At 45.4% G+C, this 12,871-nt stretch overlaps 2 long non-coding RNA genes across 5 annotated transcripts in view; both read left to right on the top strand.

The window, feature by feature from the left end:
* The first annotated feature begins 971 nt into the window (after nucleotides 1-971).
* LOC142563624 (uncharacterized) lies at nucleotides 972-5,068 on the top strand. The gene is made up of 3 exons (XR_012824361.1): nucleotides 972-1,382; nucleotides 3,656-3,752; nucleotides 3,857-5,068. It is a non-coding gene; the product is annotated as an uncharacterized LOC142563624 (long non-coding RNA).
* A 5,575-nt stretch (nucleotides 5,069-10,643) lies between these two features.
* LOC142564527 (uncharacterized) overlaps nucleotides 10,644-12,871 on the top strand; it is a 34,780-nt gene continuing 32,552 nt past the window's right edge. For all 4 annotated transcript variants that reach the window (XR_012824592.1, XR_012824591.1, XR_012824590.1 and 1 more), the window contains exon 1: nucleotides 10,644-10,916. This is a non-coding gene — a long non-coding RNA (uncharacterized LOC142564527). The remainder of the gene's footprint in view (nucleotides 10,917-12,871) is intronic.

Raw genomic sequence — 12,871 nt, 5'->3', positions numbered from 1 at the left:
GCTCAATACCTCGACTACGACGGACGGCATGGGCTTGGAAGGGGCATTTCAAATTCGGAAGTAGCTTTCGATTCATTCGGTTCGGTCCATCAATATATAAAATGGCGCATCTACCAAGAAAATCGCATTTTCCATGGGGTGTCTTTGCGTTGTGGCGGATTCCAAGAAAACTGGCCGAACCACAGTCTGCAGACTGGTTTTTGTCTGTTTGAGTGTCATGAAACACTATCACACTGCGACAACTCGTGTCACCAGTCGCGTAGGAGGCGGCGCTGTCGGTCTAATGTGGCAGAATGCCTCTCAGCGGCACAGTCTGCCGACAAGTCGGCTGAACATTGGCGTTGCTGTCTTTTGTCGGTGACGTATCGGCCCAGCCTGTTGATTGGTCGTCATATATTTATGACTACGCATTGCCACTTTCTTCTTTAAATTTGAATTTAGCGAACTCGTTTTCAGTTCTCTGAATTTGTCGTTGTGAAAACTTATGTTTGTATCGCTTCATGCTACTCACTTGAACGATATACACTGTGACATTTGAACGGTAGACTAAATCATGGTGTTCGAAGCACCCAACCTTTAGCAATATTATGAGCGTGACAGCTGACACACGATGGCAATGTACTTAGAAATAGTATTCGGTTGACGGTGTGTAATTGGCATATGTAAATGCTGTGAATCATAGCCCCAGCCTAAAAAGCGACATTGATTGATTGATTAGTAGGGTTTTTTGGCGCAAGGGCCAGATGTGGCCAAAGAGCGCCAAGTCGATGGTCTGTACTTCTGAATGATATATGGGTGTTAATTGCGGGGAGTAATGAAACACGGCTGTATAGTGGCCTAAAATATTCGATAAAAAACGCAGTATATGCATGTGGTGCGATGTGGCTGTAAAAGGGTCTAAAATTTATTTGCTCTAAAGTGCGTAAAATACAAGTATATACATAATATAAAAAAATGACTGTGATTGATCGTTTCTGCGATGACAATAGATGTTTCACAAGATGGGGATGGTCAGTAAATTATGTAAAATCTGTAGCACTAGTGCCTCAGCAAAGCCTTGAAAGCAAGGGCTGAGAGGCAGGTGCTCTAGAAAATGTTTTCATTGCAGCTACGACCTCCAGGTGGAGGCCGCGCTACAAGTAGCCTGGCCAAATCACATTTAGGGTGTCAGTTTCAAATAAAAAGTTGAATAGTGATTGAAAAGTAAAAAGGGGTTCATTGCTAAGAAAAAATGCTGGATGTAACGGTATGTGTTGGATATAAGCAGAGGGAAAGTGCTTTTTTCTCTCTGCCTCTATTTCAGTGCATTGGATAAGAACATGAATAACTGTAAGCCTGTTGCCACATTTGCTACATGTCGGTGGTTCGCTTCCCGTCAGAAGGTAGGAGTGAGTGGCGTACGTATGTCCTATTCTTAATCTACACAGAAGCACTTCCTTATGTCTTGTTGTTTTTTCAGTTATCCAGTTCCCTAATTTTGGCTTGATAACGTGTAGCTTATTCAATACTGCATTATCCCATTGGTCCTGCCAGTACTTCCTCAGTTTGTTGCGTAAGAAGGGCGTAAGTTCTTTTGCTGATATAGGTTTATTCATATCCGTTTCATTAAACGTGACTAACGTTGCACTTTCGTCAGCAGCTACATTGCCTTTTATGCCCCTATGGCCAGGTACCCAACATAGGATGATGTTCTGGTTGTACATTAATGCTAGGCATAGTTGTGTGTATAGTTCATTAAAAACAGGGTTCTTATGTTTTCGAAAACTCATTAAGGCCCTTATTACGCTTAATGAATCTGTGAAAATGATGGCCTTATTCAGATTTGTTTTTCTGATGTGCTTTACGGCTGAGAGTACTGCGTACGCTTCAGCCGTAAAAATACTTGTGTTAGGATTTAGAGTACCGGAGGTGGAAAAAACTGGCCCAAGAGCTGCATACGCGACACCAGCAGATGATTTAGAAGCATCTGTATAATACTCGGTACAGCAGTACTGCGCTTGGAGTTCGAGGAAGTGTGATAGTATATGTGCCTCAGGTGCATGTTTCGTTATTGCAACAAAAGAGATATCGCACTCCATGGTCTGCCATTCCCAAGGCGGTGGAAGGCGAGTGGGAGGCATTAAGATATTTTCTGGGAGATGGATGTTTGTTTCTTCTGCCATTGCTTCCAAACGTAGGCTCAAAGGAGTTCTAATACGTGGGCGGTTACTGTAAAGTCTGGCAGCGGACAGGTCGCTAACAATGGAATGACATGGATGCTCGGTGTCTGATTTTACCTTAGTGTAGTATGAAAAACTTAAGAATGTTCTGCGTAGATGTAAGGACCATTCGTTGGCCTCGACGTACAAACTTTCAACAGGGCTAGTTCTAAAGGCGCCTGTTGCCAGTCGTATACCGAGGTTGTGGACTGGGTCGAGAATCTTTAGCGCACTTTCAGTTGCGGAGTGGTACACTACGGCTCCGTAATCGAGGCGTGATTGTACGAGACTCTTATACAGGCTCAGCAGACACTTCCTGTCACTGCCCCAGGTTGTTCGAGAGAGCAGCTTGAGGAGGTTCATGGTCTTGAGGCATTTTTCTTTAAGATATTTTAAGTGGGGGACGAAGTTAAGCTTTGTGTCCAGGATAACACCTAAGAATTTGTGTTCAGGGCTAACAGTTAGTCTTTCTCCATTAAGGTTAATATCGGGTTGTGGTAGTACACTTCTCTTGTTAGAAAACAGGACACATGTGCTCTTTTGGGGGTTCAATTTGAAACCATTCTCGTCCGCCCACCTTGAAAATCTATTCAAGCCAAGTTGTAGCTGCCTCTCGCAAATGCTAAGATTGCATGACCTGAACCCTATCTGTACGTCGTCCACATAGACGGAATAGAAGAGTGTGCGAGGTAATACGGTGTGGAGGGAATTCATTTTAACAATAAATAACGTACAGCTCAGTACTCCACCCTGCGGTACGCCTGTCTCCTGTATGAATGGTCGAGATTGCACGTTGCCAACTCTAACACGAAATGTCCTGTTAGAGAGATAGCTTTCAATTATTTTCAGCAGGTTGCCGCGAATGCCCATTGCAGAAAGATCCCGAAGGATCCCGAAGCGCCACGTGGTATCATACGCCTTCTCCATGTCAAGAAACACGGACAACACAAGCTGTTTGTGGACAAACGCTTCCCTGATATACATTTCCATGCGTACAAGCTGATCTGTCGTCGATCTGCCTTCTCTAAAGCCACATTGATATTGATCTAATTTCTTGTTAATTTCTAGATAATGTACCAGGCGACTGTTTACCATCTTTTCAAAAACTTTGCATAAGCAGCTCGTCAATGCTATAGGCCTATAACTATTTGCCACAGAAGGGTCCTTACCCTGTTTCAAAATAGGAATTATGATGGCCTCTTTCCAAGCAGAGGGAATGCGGCCGGACGACCATATAGAATTGTAGAGACAAAGAAGGGTTTTTTGTGTTTCAGGCGGCAGGTGTTTAAGCATTTCATATAGGATGCGGTCAGATCCGGGGGCAGATTGGTTGCAGCTGTTTAGGGCTGCCTGAAGCTCTGCCATGCAAAAGGGTCTATTGTATGCCTCGTATTGTGTGCTTTTCCTTTCTAATGGTTGTCCTTCTATTTGCCTTTTGTACCTTTGGAATGTTTCAGAGTAGTGCGACGAGCTGGATATCTGTTCGAAATGTGCGCCAAGAAAGTTCGCCTGATCTTCCATGCTGTCGCCTTGAGTATTCACTAAAGGCAGAGAGTAAGACTGTCGACCCTTTATTCTATTAACTCTATTCCAAACCTTTGTTTCGTCAGTGTAAGAGTTAATGCCTGATATATACTTTCTCCAACTCTCTCTTCTAGCTTGTCGCCGCGTTCTTCGACCCTGGGATTTGACCTGCTTGAAATTGACTAGATTTTCTGCTGTCGGAGAATCCCGAAGTAAACCCCATGCCTTGTTTTGCTTCTTTCGCGCTTTTCGACACTCATCGTTCCACCATGGAAGACGGCGTTTTGTGGACAATCCACTTGTTACAGGAATACATTTGGAGGAGGTGTCAAGGAGAAAAGCCGTAAAATATTCAACCGCAGCGTCTATGCTTAAAGCACACATGTCGTCCCAGGATAAACAAGCAAGCTTTTTGAACGTTTCCCAGTCAGCTGAGTCAGTTCTCCAGCGAGGTAATTGTGGAAGGCATTCATTAGCGATAGGTGTGCTTAGAACTACAGGGAAATGATCACTCCCGTATGGGTTTTTAATAACTTTCCATTGAAAGTAAGGTAGAAGAGTAGGAGATGATATGCTAAGATCTATTGAGGAGTATGTTTTGTTTGCCATGTTATAATACGTGGGCTCCTTCCCATTCAAAAGACATGCACCTGAAGAAAAAAGGAACTGTTCAATCAAGCGACCTCTCGCGTCGCAGCGCGAGTCGCCCCATAGGTTGCTGTGAGCATTTAAATCTCCAAGCACAAGATATGGTTCGGGTAACTGATCTATTAATGTTTGGAATTCTTGTTTGTGAAGCTGAAAATGCGGCGGTATGTATAAAGAGCAAATGGTGATCAGTTTATTTAAAAGTACTGCACGAACGGCCACTGCCTCAAGGGGTGTTTGTAGCCGTAAGTGTTGACAGGCTATAGATTTGTCAGCTATGATGGCTACGCCGCCGGATGATGCGAGGGCATCATCGCGATCCTTCCGAAAAATAACATACTGACGTAGGAAGTGTTTGTGTTTAGATTTCAAATGAGTCTCTTGGACACACAGCACTTTAGGAGTTAGTTGATTAAGGAGTTCTTGGATATCATCGAGGTTGCAAAGCAGGCCTCTGATATTCCACTGAATAATCAGTGTATCCATATTAAAATAAATGTTGTGCTATGTGTCAAAGAGGACTTGATTTAGCTTACAGCGCCCTTTTGAGGCCCTGTAATTGGAGTTTTGTCTTTCCTGGAGCGGTCGACAATGTCGCGCCGCTCCTTAGGCGTCAACTGCGCCTTCTGACTGGGTGTTGTGTCCATGGCCTCTTGAGAGGCACTGGACACGCGCTCTTGCGAGCGGTGTGTTTTACGCGAAGGCTTTGCCTCTAAAGACAAGGCCTTGGAGCCCACCGTCCTGGTGGTTGGTGGGTTTGTCTTGACCTCGGAGCTGGGCTGACTGGTGCCAGCACCAGCAGAGGCCTCCACTGTGGACAAATTCGGGAGAGGTAGGGCAGCCTTCGCCGCTCCCACCATGGGGGCGGGTGGCGTTGCCGCACGCTCGCTATGCGTGGCGCTGGCGTCCGCCAAGTGCCGTTGTGGTACTGCCCCCCGACGTACCACTTCGGCGAAAGATGTGCTCTGTGCAAATGTTGGTGAGATGCGTTGTCTTGCTTCTCTAAAAGTTATGTTTTCTTTTACCTTTATCGTAACTATTTCTTTTTCTTTTTTCCAGACTGCGCATGATCGTGAATATGCAGGGTGGCCACCGTTACAATTACTACAACGGGGCTCAGCCTTACAGTCATCTGCAGAGTGATCATTGATGCCGCATTTCGCACATGTTAGCCGCCCTCGGCAGCTCTGGGAAGCGTGGCCAAACCTCTGGCATTTAAAACAGCGTCGCGGGTTGGGGATGTAAGGTCGTACTCTGATTTTGATATATCCAGTTTCTAATGTCTCTGGTAACGTGCTAGAGCCAAAGGTAACTATTAGGTGTTTAGTTGGCAGCTCCTTGTTGTCCCGTCTGATCTTTATTCTTTGTACGTTTATTACATTTTCATCCTTCCATCCTTCCAGGAGTTCTTCATCGGTCAAGTCCATCAAGTCTATGTCAGAGATTACGCCTTTGGCCGTATTCATGGTTCGGTGCGCTGTCACACTGACAGGGATGTCTCCAAGTTGTACAAGGTTCGTTAGCTTGTCGTGTTGTGCTTTGTCTTTCAATTCGAGTAACAAGTCGCCACTGGCCAGCTTGGTGATCTTATAGCCGCCTCCAATGGTCTCTGTGAGATACTTCGCCACAATGAATGGTGAAATCGTTCTTGCCTTCTTGTCATGTTTCTCACTTTGTACAACGTGAAACTTCGGGAAAGTCTGAGTGGGTTTTAGAGAAAACTGAAATGTAGCATCGGTGCGCCCCCTTTTAGAGGGACGATCGGCTGAAAAAGGGTTGGAAGTTCCCATCAAATATATTGAGTATTCAGCAACGATGCCAGTCACCCACCACCGAGCCCAACAAGGGGACAAGGCAAGGTATGTGGTGAAACAAGCCCTGCCATGCCAACTGTACATCGTCGCTATAACCACATATGTTATAACCAAGGTAGGTCATACCACACCAGGTTAACCCTCGCCGCCAGGAATGTTGGAAGTTATCAGAAAAAAAAAGAAGACAGGAAAGACTAAAAGGGAGAGGGAAAGACGAAGATGTGCGAAGAGAGAGACAGGAAAAGGCGACTGCCGATTTCCCCCGGGTGGGTCAGTCCGGGGGTGCCGTCTACGTGAAGCAGAGGCCAAAGAGGTGTGTTGCCTCCACCGGGGGGCCTTAAAGGTCCAAACACCCGGCATCGGCTCAACCCCCAGGATCCCCCTTTCCCCGGACACGGCTGAGCCGCGCACGGCTACACGCGGGAGGGTCCAACCCTCGTGTGCTCGGGTACGTGGTGTCGCAACACACCAAACGCCTGCTTACGCAGACGCCCCTGCGGGGTAAAAAGCGACATAAACTAAGCGATGAGTGTGGCTATAACGATGATATATCTCTGTTCCCTATACTGATTTACTTCTTTAACAGCGTCACTCACTGCAGAGAAAACACACATTGGCGCTCCGGTGCTTCCGGAGGCGCCGACGGCCGGCATTAGCTCGTCGGTGTCACGGTCTGCGTGTCCTCTGATGTGCGTCATCGCTGTGACGCACGCACAGCGATGATGCCATTCACCGCGTGTCTTCTGCTTTGGCAGCGGTGCTCTGTGATTTCTTTGCTGCCAGTGCACGCGCTTGCAATGACATTTCGTTTCATCCGTCTTAGATGAAATTGACATGCTCCATGAAGCGGTAATTATGTACCCACTCGTGGTCGGGACTAACGATCTGTCCTTGCCTGTCAAATGCCAAGCGGTGTGGTTCTAGATGACTCCTGGAGCGTACCTCTCCAGTAGCTGTGCGCGGCGCGGTGGGGGTGCCATGCAGCGGAAGCCGCCATCTCGCAAAGCACTATCAATGCACTGGCTTGTACTCAGGTTGAGCCGTTAAGGCACGCCTAGGCACCACGGACGTGTGACATTAAAACAAGAATGCTTCGACGAGGTCTCTGCAGAAATTCACGCCCAAATTAGCCCTAAAGATGTCCTTGTTAGGGCACACGATAGCGGCATCTCCTTGGAACGGCTGCTGTGTTGATCTTGTTTGCATGGAAATACACTCCTTCTATCATCCTTCTGCGTACCTCCCATAGTCCATAGCCCAATCTGCAATAAATTTTTCAGTTCCAGAAAAACCATAGCATTTCAATATGACTTTTTATGGAAGGCTGCGGAAGATCAAGGACACACTGACACTTTTGCGTCCTTTACCTCTCAGCTATCACGAAAGGCAATGCAAAATAATATTCATCACATTCACCAAAACGGAAAGGCTGATAAAATACGGCTCACTGATAAATACGGTACACACGAGCATCTGTTTGTCCACAAGCACCCAGTATCGACCGTGTACGTTGGCCCACACCGTTCCGAGAACTTTCGAAATCCTCGTTAACGTCGGTTACAAAAGTATCGTTTTGAAAGCAAAAACAATAATTTCTTAAATGCGGATGGGCTTTTCGATAAAATACAGGGATAGTGAAATGCGACTCTCCAAATTTAGGCAAAGGCCCTTCAGCGCGAATGTAATTATGAATAACCATGAAATATTAAACCCTAAATAAATAAATGCAAGAACGACTGTGCGGTCAACCAAGCGTACAGAAAAAAACTTTTTGATAGGCGAGATCGATATTTTCCCAAGTCATCATTTAATAGATACATTCCCGGCGCATTCATATTTTCTAGATGTTTGCCGAGTTTAATATGATTAGCAATCAAGATGATTAGGGGAGCGCATTTGGTAAGGCTAGGTAGGTTTTGTAACATTAATTATAGTTATGATCATAATAAAAAGTGGCGCATACCCAGTGTTATACGGTTTGTTTTTTCTAGACCCTACAAAACAAAAACAAAAAATGCCAAGGGAAATTGCGCAGGGAATTCGAGTCCTTGAGCTAGATCTCTCGAAGCGGCGGACATCAAGCGGACGAGAAATTGAAAGGCCTAATTGACGAATTAACAAAAATAGTGTCATTGGCTTTTCTAATTATTTCGCTCCGCTCCTTATTGCAATTCACGAATTGTAGCCGGTGAGTTTGGCGGCCATGCCTATTTGGATCGAATTACATGGGGCGCACAGGTTGTCAGGTATGCGCCGTGAACCTTCCGGTGAAAATGCTGTATAGCTCCGCTTGCTTTTCAGGAGACTGTCGGTTAATGCATTGTAGCACAATATCAACTGCAATAGCTATGTATTTCGCTGCGCATTGGAGAGTAAATATCGCGAAACTGGTGACATTCCTTCTTTTTCAGCATCTGCATGTCATCGTGCCTTGTCTGTCATGCACTGAACAGTTTCAGTGGGTGAATTACCTCTGTCATCTAAACTGGTACTTACCGCTGTCATCGAACCATCATCATAAGTCTAATCTGGCCAAGGCTTTCAACTATGTTGCCGTCAGCGATTTCTGTCTAAGCTATAAGTCCTCATATTCTACACTATTTCTTTCTGATGGATCATCTGTTTTCCACCAACAGCTCTCGGCACACCCTTGCTGACCTCACCATTCGGCCGCTGCCACCTTGATATCTGTATTACTGCAAGGAGGGGTCTATCCTAGGCCCACAGCTTTCTAAGATTTTCGAAAATAATTTATTACTGGCATACTCATTGCAGACGACGGCGTACTTTGTGATCGCAATCGAGCACAGACTGGGCGAAGCAGCGCTTCAAAAGAAGCTTCACTTAATAGAAACGTGATGTTCAGCGTGATAAAGGTTAACGTGTTCAAATGTAAAGTTACGGAATTATCTCATATGCCATCCTACAAGAATTACCTATACTCTCGAACCCGAAAGCCATCTCCTGTTGAACTATTTTGGGACCTTCGTAAGAAGATTTTGACCCATTCCGATGGCAAGCTACCGGGGTAACTTGGTTCATCTCCCTGACTTTTCCAAATGCCTTTTATATATCTGCCCCCCTCTCTCAATTTTTATACGTACACACACTCACCAGCTAACTTCACAGTTTTTATCCTCGTTCTATCAGTGCCGAATATCCGTATACAGTTGCTGAAAGCCCGAAAAGACGTTACTGCACATGTATTGTGAGATGCTACACACGATATACTGCAACACTAGTCGCGGTGGGTAGTTGCCCCCGAAGGTCGAAAGCAGCCAAGTCGAGCAACTCCGCGACCAGGTGCGCACACTTTTCGGAGACCCACTACGCAGAAGCACTCTGATATTTTAACCACGGGTTCGTTTAAAAGGCTCGTTGAATTTAAAGAAATCCCATGTGCCAAACTGGGCACGCCGGAAGCTTGCGCACACGGCGCAAATATTTCCGGGGATTTAATCGCTAAAATATTTGAGAACGATCAAAATAAGATGTCTTTTTCATCAAGGACTCTTTCGGCTTCTACGAAATAGCTCGATTCGGTGCCAGAAAAAAGAAACGTGACCACAGCACCAAGCAAAATAGCCGGAGTGAACCTGCGTATCATAGCCATCTTTCTTCTTTGGACTGTGTTGCCAGCTCGAGTAGCGGATTTCGAATCGCCAATATAGATCGATCTGCAGCCAAGGGGAAGAAGGGTTTCCAAGGATCTTGGATGAAGGCGATTCCAATCCCAGTCCGGCTCTTCAATGTTTAAGACATGTACTACCGGTTCTGATGTACAGCCTTTAACTAAACCTCTATTCTTACACAAATAAAATAAAACAAACTAAACAAAGCAACGAAGGCGCAACGTTTACACATCGCATAGCAGCGAGACTCGGAAGAGAAACAAGAACATTCTGGATAAGCAATGGCAAGTGCTCTTTCATTGCACTTTAGTTCATTGAATATGAGTGGCTTGAGCAGTGAAGAGAGGCTGCTTCCATTTGCTGGACAGTAGTCATTTATACTTTGTTGGCACCCATGAAAGCAAGCTTGAGATTTATGCAGACACAGAATCAGCCGATATAAACCCTTTCTTGTCTGTTTATTAGGCAAGTGTAAGCCTTGTGGTGTGGGCACTTTTTAAGGAAGAAACCGAGGTTCGATATCTTCTGAAGAGTGAATGATTTCGAAGGGTGTTTAATATTGTCTTACGTGAATATATATATATATAACCGCAATTGGAGATTCATTTTTTTATATGCTCGAAGTCATTTGCCGGAAGATGAGAGCATCTTTTTCTCTATGAGTCATTATTGGCAGAGGTAACGCCGTTCGTGTTTTGTAAAGTTAATTTTGTGCACACGCTACAGGATTGGTCGGTGAGACGAAAAAGATGACGTATGTGCTGACACTTGCCTTGGTATAAAGTCCTCTGTGAATTTCGGTTCGCTGACATTGGTGAATATGATAATAAGCTTTTGCAGAGATACACGCATATCTACGATTCATACCGCATATGCTGAGAATTTATTTTCGCTGTGAGCCCTTCTTTGAATTTTTTACTGTAAGGCATATGTTCAGAGTTATCATTTTGTGGTTAACGCATATTTTGACAACCAGTGCGGGTCGAGACGCCATACAGGCTGATATTTGCTGAAGTGTTTGTTTGGTAAGCCTTTTCTTCAAAGTTTATATTGTAAAGAAAGGAGCACTTCCCTTTTGCACACTGGAGATAAACTGATAGGTAAGCATCTAGAAATATTATTACTTCAAAAGAAGGTCAATCACAAAAATACCTATAGAGCTATTTTCTTCCCTATTTCAGTTTTCGGCAAAATTTTGTTTATTGGCTCACGCCTTCCCTGTACTCAGTCTCCCGAAGTACACCGACTGCACCGTTCACGAGTCCGTCCTTAACGTGGATGTTGAATTTCGCCATGTAAGGCTTGTCCTGACCGAGCAGTATCGTATGGAGTAAATTGCCCATTTAGACAAGTGTCATACCGGCCATGTTGGCCTGTACGCCAACACACTCACTGTGGGACGTGTCCGAGGTACACATCAACTGCTCTAGTGTCGTGTACGTATCCGACGCCTAGCAGGGCAACATCGGTGTTGACCGCACCGGGGTCCTGACTGGAGTGGAAGAGTCGCATAGCACCGGGTGCAACGACTAAGGCTCAATCGGCGCTGACGAACTCTCGATGACGTGCACCTTTTACGGTTGGAGAGCCTTCCCGTCTCCGAGTTTAGTGAGGACTGCTGAGAACGCGGCGTACTTTTTACACAAAAGCTGCCGCAATGGCAAGTAGGAGAGATAATGCCACTTCACCTCCGGGCTCAGCACCTTGCTGTTACCGCGTGCACGCCTAAAGACCTGGTTAGCACAAACCGGAGGCAGTTGTCGCAGATGGCCGCACATTGTGACGTCCAGACCCCCGAACAGCTCGTCGTATATGTACGTGATCTGTAAGTCGTTTGTCTACAGAGCCATATCAGGTACAGGCTCATACCCCTTAAGCAATGGCTTATACCCCCTTCAGCATGGCCCACGTTATGATTGCTTTGGCACACGCACATCATGAAACGGAGGAAACTTTCTTAAGACACCTACGCTGTAAAAAAATGCGTGACATTTTCAATGGCTCATACCCGCTCAAGCAATGGCTCTTACCGCGCAAGCAGGAAAAAATGCAATGGCTCATACTCCCGTAAGGCTCAGGCAAAAAGCGCTCAGAAAAGTGAATCGAACAGTGTATACATTCATTGAAATCACCCATACAACACACAGAAGAGCATGCGTTTCAATCTCCTGCAGAGAGGATACAATGTAGAATCGAAGAGGAACTTCGTTGGCGCGAGCGTGACTCAATATGCGAGCGCGCGATGCCGCAGCAAGCGTCGAAAACGAGCCCGAGAAGCCGAACTGCGAAAGCAGCAAGGCGACAATGCTAGACGGCGCATTACCAAATGTGTAGCAGGCTTTCACCTTCACGGGCTACAGGAGTGTAACGAGCTGCCGAACTGTTTTTCTCAGACATGTTCGCTGGTTGAAAAATATCGCAAAGCTTGTTGCCGCTCTTGGAACTTAGAATTACTCGCTCATAGAAATTTAGTATGACGAAGAGTAATAGCACAATAACATAGTTAGCGTAGCTTAGATAAAGCGTAACAATATATTTATTCGTGCTACTAGAAGAAGATGATGTCGATCCTTGGGTTTAGTGGCGCGTACCCGTAAGCGGCGACTTCCTGATCTGATTGCGACAAGGTGCCTTCCTTCATATTGGCGTCCTTTCACGTTGTCCAGTACTTGCTATCCTTGCAAATACATCGTGAAAATAGTTTTCCCATTGTGCTTCCAGGTAATATTTACCGTCCTTAATATCGTATGTTATTTGTTGAGATACCAATTATAGGAAAAGAACGATCCGGTATACGTTGTCCACCTTGCTGAACGTGCTTATGTGTCATTGTGACGCCGATCTTCGTTTACTTGCTAGAGAAACTTACCTGGCATACTTGTACAGAACTCTGGTAAAAACTCCGAGTGACCACCCTCTGTCTACCCACGTTTTGCATGCAGAGAATTATGCTTTGTCTACATTATTTACCACTATACGCGTGCAAGTTCGCGATTTTTTAGCTTGCATCTGTATTAGCCCTATTTACGGGTAATTATCCTTATTTATGTATAGC

Source organism: Dermacentor variabilis, chromosome 11 (genome assembly GCF_050947875.1).
Source record: "Dermacentor variabilis isolate Ectoservices chromosome 11, ASM5094787v1, whole genome shotgun sequence".
In the NCBI taxonomy this organism is placed as follows: Eukaryota; Metazoa; Arthropoda; class Arachnida; order Ixodida; family Ixodidae; genus Dermacentor; species Dermacentor variabilis.
This window is presented reverse-complemented; position numbering and strand designations above follow the sequence as displayed.